General features: G+C 60.8%; 1 pseudogene across 1 annotated transcript; it reads right to left on the reverse strand.

Annotated features, from left to right (window-relative positions):
• Positions 1-1616: 1616 nt before the first annotated feature.
• On the reverse strand, positions 1617-2444 carry LOC308256729 (large ribosomal subunit protein uL16-like; annotated as a pseudogene). The gene is made up of 2 exons: positions 2175-2444; positions 1617-1941 (listed from the first exon to the last, which is right to left on the reverse strand). The product of its transcript is annotated as a large ribosomal subunit protein uL16-like (transcript).
• Positions 2445-7145: the final 4701 nt, after the last annotated feature.

Here is a 7145-nt window from a genome sequence, read left to right on the forward strand (position 1 = left end):
CATCCTGAACCCTCGGCTGGAGGAGCGGCGGGGCACCCAGGAGCACGGGGAGGGTCTGGGGGCAAAGAGAACGCTAAGACCCGGGGGCGGGGCGGGGAGAGCTACGGAGGAATGACCATAAAACCCAGAGCTGTTCCCTCAGCATCCTCAACCGACGGGGGCAGGCAATGTGACCACGCCTCAGGGGGCGAGGCCGGTAGCAGTTCACCTAGCACGCCGCACCGCAGACGCGCATTCGCAGTGAGGGCAGCGGGAGGCCTCCCCACGGCACGGCCCCACGGCTCGGCCCCGCGAGGTGGGGAGAGCGGCCGGGAAGCAGCGGGAGGGGGGAGGAGCCGGTGCTGGCGTGGACATGTAGGTGCTTTTCCGAATCCTAAGGCGGGGTGTGTGGCAAGTGCTCGCCGCGATAACACGGCATGTGGGCGAGGGCGCGCCCAGGGAAATACTGGGTCATCGTGTTTTTTATTTTTTTTTAATATATTTTATTGATTTTTTACAGGGAGGAAGGGAGAGGGACAGAGAGTCAGAAACATCGATGAGAGAGAGACATCGATCAGCTGCCTCCTGCACGCCTCCCACTGGGGATGTGCCCGCAACCAAGGTACATGCCCTTGACCGGAATCGAACCTGGGACCCTTCAGTCTGCAGGCCGACGCTCTATCCACTGAGCCACACCGGTTTCGGCTTTTAAATACACATTTTTATTGGTTTCAGAGAGAAGACGAGACGGGGAGAGAGGGGAACCTCCATGGTGAGAGAGAACCATGGGTCGGCTGCCTCCTGCACGCCCCGCACTGGGGATGGAGCCCGCACTCCGGCCTTTGCCCCGTGAGAAAGATCTACAGCTATGCAGGTCAGGAATATAAAGGTCAGCAGCGGACACTCCACACACAGGCTGGAGGTTGAGGGGAGAGAGGACACAGCCACCCCCCCCACACACGTGTTCCGCACGTGAGGATTTCAGTTTTGCGGGTCAGTTAAACAGCACGGTGCCCACAGGCACAGAGAAGGCGTGTTGACCTCAGCAGAACGTGGCCACGGGACTCATTTGCCCCCTCGCCGAGGCCCCGCCTCTGACCCCTATTTGGGCTCCTTGGCACCCCCTGTGACCTGAGGAGCGGTGGGTGGAGCTGTGACAGCCACTGTCTGGGAAAACGGCTGATGCCATGACGCTAGTTACCTGCTTAGCTCTGAATACTCGATCAGAGCACAGCCCAGGACGGGCCCTCGGTCTCTTTCTTCATCACCCTATTTGTGATCCTATTTGTAATCGAACCCCTTGCGACGCCCCAGCCTCCGGCCTGGCCCTTGTCTTCCCAGCGGGAATTAGTGAGCACGGCCAACGCGGGGGACCCCGGGAAGCGAGAGGGAGAGGAAAACACAGGCAGGAGCAGCACACCTTCAGACGCCCTGGCAGGCAGTCCAGTCCGTCTCCCCGCGCCTCCCGGGGATCCGAGCACATGAATATTTCAAGGGCTTCGGGCTGCTATCGATTTTTGCCTCAGGATCCAACCGGTGAATTTATTATTTATTTATTTATTTATTTTGGATGGAAAGTTGATTTATTTGGTGGGTGTAAGGTGGGGGCAGCACCGAGACTCTCACGGGTGCAGGGCTCACCACCTGTCCAGGGGACCACGATTAGGGATGTATTTGACCCCACAGCCATCTGGGACGAGGTGCTTCTCGGCCACCCTGTCTTCAAACTCATCCGCATTAAATGTAGTAAAACCCCACTTCTTGGAGATGTGGATCTTCTGGCGGCCAAGGAACTTGAACTTGGCTCTGCGTAGGGCCTCAGTCACATGCTCCCTGTTCTGCAGCTTGGTGCAGATGGACATGATGACGTGGCCAATGTGGACTCTGGCCACTGTGCCCTGGGGCTCTCCAAAGGCACCCTGCATACCCGTTTGGAGCCTGTCAGCCCCAGCCCAGGACAACATTTTTTTAAAAAAATATATTTTATTGATATTTTACAGAGAGGAAGGGAGAGGGATAGAGAGCTAGAAACATCGATGAGAGAGAAACATCGATCAGCTGCCTCCTGCACACCTCCCACTGGGGATGTGCCCGCAACCACGGTACATGCCCTTGACCGGAATCGAACCCGGGACCCTTCAGTCCGCAGGCCGACGCTCTATCCACTGAGCCACACCGGTTTCGGCCAGGACAACATCTTGTTGATGCGGATGACGTGGGAGGAGTGGAGCCGCACTCGGAGGTGAAAGCCACCTTTGCCACAGCTTTTCACCATGCACTTGTCGGCACAAATACGGGCAGCCTCCCGGGCTCCCGAGGGGAGCTGCTCATATTCGTCCGACACCACGTGGCCACAGTGGGAACTCACCCACTTTCACCTTCTTCCGCCCCAGGTCAAAGATTCGGATCTTAGCATCACCGGGCGGGGCGGCGACCCGTGGCGACACCAGGATCTTCCGTGGCATGCCGAAGGGAAAGAGACCCACCCGGTTAATTCAATGTGATGCAAAAACGTAAGGGATCTGGGCAAAGCCTGCGTCTCCACGCAGGGAGGAGGGGACCGTGTCCGAGATGTGAGGGAAACACAGCCCGTCCCGTCTTAGTTCTGTGGCGGGGCGGGAGCGGCGGGGGGGGGGGGGGGGGGACACCTTCACTTGTAAGGTGTTAATGCCAGAAGCATTCAAACCCGAAAAGAATTTTTGTGCGTTCATTTGAGCCAAACTGTTGACAATCGCCGGGAAGCGGGATCGCAATGGACTGGGATGATGCTCCGGAGAACGGCGGCTTTTCACCTATTTTTATAAATTACAATCACAGGAGGAGCCGTAGGGGGGTTCTATGAAATCCATGGCTGACCGAGTAGGGAGGCGGGAGAAAGCAAAGGGGTGGGGGGACCTCTGGGATTGGATAAAAAGTGAAATGAGAGGCACTTGCTTCTTTTACTCAGGCGGGTGCAGGAGAGCCCACAGTCAGCAGTGAACACGACGGTAACAACAGTGAGGAATTGTGGTCTCTGTCCTGGCACCCAGGGCAGGTGGCTGTGCCCCGCGGGTCCAGAAGGAGGGACGTTATGTCACCCTGACCTCATCGGAGATGCGAAAAGACTACAGGCTCAGTCACGGTGAAGACCGACCTTGTCAGGGAGATGCCGGCCTGGGAGGGGACTGCCCGCCGTAAACTGATTTTGGTTCAAGGTTCATCTCAGACCACCCTTCGCGGTCACCTACGGTCTGAGGTTGCAGGGCCCCCACGCAGGCCTCCCTGAGCGGCCAGGTGAGCGTGTGGCCCCTTTCGTCCACACGGGTGCTGAGAGAGGGAAACCATGCTCATCGGCCACAACGAGGGAAGGAGTTAGCCACACAGAAAACCTGAAGTACAGAAAGGGCTGACCGTACTCAGCCAAATGGCAGTGACCGGTTCTGAGTAGCTTGTTTTCCCAGCATGTGAATAGCTCTTTAAAAACGTGGGCTTTCATCAAAGTGCGCCCCCCCCCCCACCGCCCCCAGCTGTGCCCGTGCCGAGGGTGAACGCCAGAGGAAGTGGATGAGCCATCAGCAGGCAGGCGAGGCGAGGCCACGGTGTCCGTGATTCCTCTTTGAAACGCGCTATTCATTCTTTCAGTTGCTTTCAGGTTATTTTTTTAAGTTGGAAACCATCAACAGGGACAGAAATCCTAGTTGACTCCCAGTTGCCCCCATGCCCAGACATCCACCCTGCCCGCCTCTCTCAAACGAGGGGGGCTTGGATGGCCTCGGTCCCCAGGCGGAGTTCCGGCGAAGACCCTACGTGGCGGTGAAGGGCAGAACGGTCTCCTGACGAAAACGCTATCCACTCCCCGTAGAGAGATGAAAACAGGTTGGCGCGGCTGTGACCGTTCTGTGCAGACAGAGGCACTGCTCACGCGTGGAGCAGCTCGGTCCTCCAGGCGGCGATGGAGAGGTGACAGGTGCATACGAGCGTGTTTCCGACAGAGTGGGCGTCGTCGGGGTCCGGGGAAGTGAGCCACCCGCTAGGACGACGTCTTCCAAGGCAGAACAATGAGTATCTCGGGCGGACAGGGGTCCAGGGTCCCCGCCCGGTGCACCTGCCTGCTGAGACCCTGCCTGTCCGTGGGGCACGTGGGGACGGCGGGACAGGCACTTCCTGGTTGGTGACAGCACCGGGGGGTGACGGATGCCTTACGTTGTGTGGGGCTCTGTCTTCAAGGGGATTCTCCCTGAAGAACCATCCGTGTGAGCTGCCTATGTGGGGGCCGGACCTGGGGCACCCCTAGGAGCTGACAGCGGCCCCTGCTCACAGCCCTGGGACCGGGACCTCATCATGCAGCCTCGAGGACATGACTTCTTTAAAAAAAAAAAAAATATATATATATATATATATATTATATTTTATTGATATTTTACAGAGAGGAAGGGAGAGTGATAGAGAGCTAGAAACATCGATGAGAGAGAAACATCGATCAGCTGCCTCCTGCACACCTCCCACTGGGGATGTGCCCGCAACCAAGGTACATGCCCCCGACCGGAATCGAACCCGGGACCCTTCAGTCCGCAGGCCGACGCTCTATCCACTGAGCCAAACCGGTTTCGGCAAAAAATATATATATTTTTATTGATGTCAGAGAGGAGGGGAGAGGGGGAGAGAGAGACATCAGCGATGAGAGAGAATCACTGCACGCCCCCCCACGGGATCGAGCCTGCCCCCCGGCATGTGCCCTGATCAGGAGTCAAACCCTGACCTCCTGGTTCCTAGGTCGACGCTCAACCACCGAGCCACCCGGCCAGGCCAGGAAATGATTTCTGTTGAACCAGAGGGGGCTTGGAAGTGGGGCTTCCCCTGGCCGAGCCTTCCGACGAGGACACGGCCAGCGGACGTCGCCACCTCAGCCTCAGACCTGAGCAGGGCCCCGAGGAGGCGGCCCGTGCCGTGGGGGGAGGGGGGGCAGCCTGAAGTGCCTGCGGGACCCGGGGGCGCCCGGGAGAAGTGGGCTGTGGGGCTGGGCTGGCTGCTGAGAGGACCCCGGCCCGCCTCTCCTTTCCCGGGGGCGGGTGGGGGGGCGGGTGGGGGGTGTCTCCGAGGCTGGCGCCCGGTGCACGGTGTGGCTGGGTCCCTGAGACCTAGCGCGTTGGCTGCCAAAGAACATAGAAAACCACGTTCCCCCGCGGTTTCTTTCTCGTGGGCTCCGGGGCTCCCACCTTTCGGGGGTTCTGACGAGCGGGTGACTGGGGTTGGCGTGAGTTGGTGGGACTAGAAACCACCGCCAAAGGCCAAACTCGAGCGCCGCCCATGTGCCTGCGTGTGCTGGTTGCTCGCCGCCGCCCCTCCAGGAAGAGCCGCCCTTTCCCCGGAGGGGTTTGCGCCCGCCGGGAGCGGGCACGGAGCCCTCAGGCAGGAGCGACCCAGCCCACCTGCCCCCGCCGGCAGCACGCACCCCGCTGCTGGCCTCGCCAGTGGCTGTCCTCCAGGTTTCCCTTGGTCTGGCGTAGAGTTGGGTGCCTGGTGCGCAGGTGCGGGGAGGGGAGCGGGCGCCTGGATCCTTGTCAGCCGCAGGGCCCCTGTGGGCAGCTCCTGCTCAGCCAGGGGCCACCCCATCACCCTTTTATTTAAATCCTCCCCCGAGGATGTTTTCCATTGATTTTCAGGGAGAGTGGAAGAGAGGGAGAGACAGAGAGAAACATCGATGTGAGGGAAACCCACCGATTGGCTGCCTCCTGCACGCGCCTGACCAGGGAAGAGCCTGCACCCGAGGCCCATGCCCTTGGCCGGAATCGAACCGGGACCCTTTGGTCTGCAGGCGGACGCTCTGTCCCCTGGGCCACACCGGCCAGGGCCCACCAGGTTTCTACAGTTACAACCTGTTGGAGAAGAAATCGCGTGGCTGATGCACGAGGCCCACCTGTGGGGCTCTCCCGCCCCATTTCGGAAGGGTCGGGCAGATGGCGGAGGAGGCGGGAGGGTTGTGGCCTCCCCGCGGCCACAGGGATGAGGCGTGACCTGCGGCGCCCCCGGCACTGAAGACGGCGTGACCGGGGTGCACGAAGGAGCATGGGGATGGGTAGGGACTGCAGACACGCGTGGGGGGGGTGCTGGGGGCTGAGGATCCGGGGGGCTGTGTGGGTGGGGAGGGCCCCCACCCTGACCCTTCCCTTCCCTGGCTGGAAGCCCGCTGGGCCGGTTCCTCCTGCGCCCATTGTCGTGAAGGGGGTGCGCGGGTGATCCGCCCTCGGCACACGGAGGCGGGGGTGACACGTGGTGGGCGAGTCCCGGGCTCTGTGTGGTAGCGGCTGGAGGAGGAGTGGGCGGCTCGGGGTCGGGATTTGAGCTCTAACCCGGCCCTTCCTAACGCCCTGTGGTCAGGAGCGGCCACACCCCTCTGCGTCTCTGTCTCTGAAGTGGGGCGACAGCAGGAGGCGCGGGGCGGGGGGGGAGGTGCGGGGGGGATGGCCGTGACTATTACACCCGACAGCGGGGGCGCATCCCTCTCTGGTCCTGCGTGGGAAACTGTCCGTCTGGCGGACAGACGTGGGCCCCGCAGGAAAACCATGACCAAGTGGAAATGCGTCCTCCTCGGCCAGTTCGGGCCCCTTGGAGCGAGGACGGAGACCGGCGCCGCCCGCCTGGCACCGGGCCGGGTCGCTGTGTGACGGAACCAAAGTGAACACCGTGCGGACCCCCTCTATTTCCTCGGCGAACGCGTGGGGTCAGACAGGGCGGAGGACAGCGTAGTGACCGGTTGGCGTGGTCGTGTTCTTAGTAGAAACACCGCCGCTCCTTTGTGGAGCAGCATAACCAGCGAGCGCTTCACTGGGTTTCCGGGGAGACGGACGTGTGGGACCTTTAGAGTCACGGAGACACGCGTGGGCCTTTAGAGTCGCGGGGACACGCGTGGGCCTTTAGAGTCATGGGGACACGCGTGGGCCTTTAGTGCCATGGAGACACACGTGGGACCTTTAGAGTCACGGGGACACGCGTGGGCCTTTAGAGCCACGGAGACATGCGTGGGCCTTTAGAGCCATGGAGACACGCGTGGGCCTTTAGAGCCATGGAGACACGCGTGGGCCTTTAGAGTCACGGGGACACGCGTGGGCCTTTAGAGCCATGGAGACACGCGTAGGCCTTTAGAGTCACGGGGACACGCGTGGGCCTTTAGATTCACAGGGACACAC

Source organism: Plecotus auritus (assembly GCF_963455305.1).
Source record: "Plecotus auritus genome assembly, chromosome: 8".
Taxonomy (NCBI): domain Eukaryota; kingdom Metazoa; phylum Chordata; class Mammalia; order Chiroptera; family Vespertilionidae; genus Plecotus; species Plecotus auritus.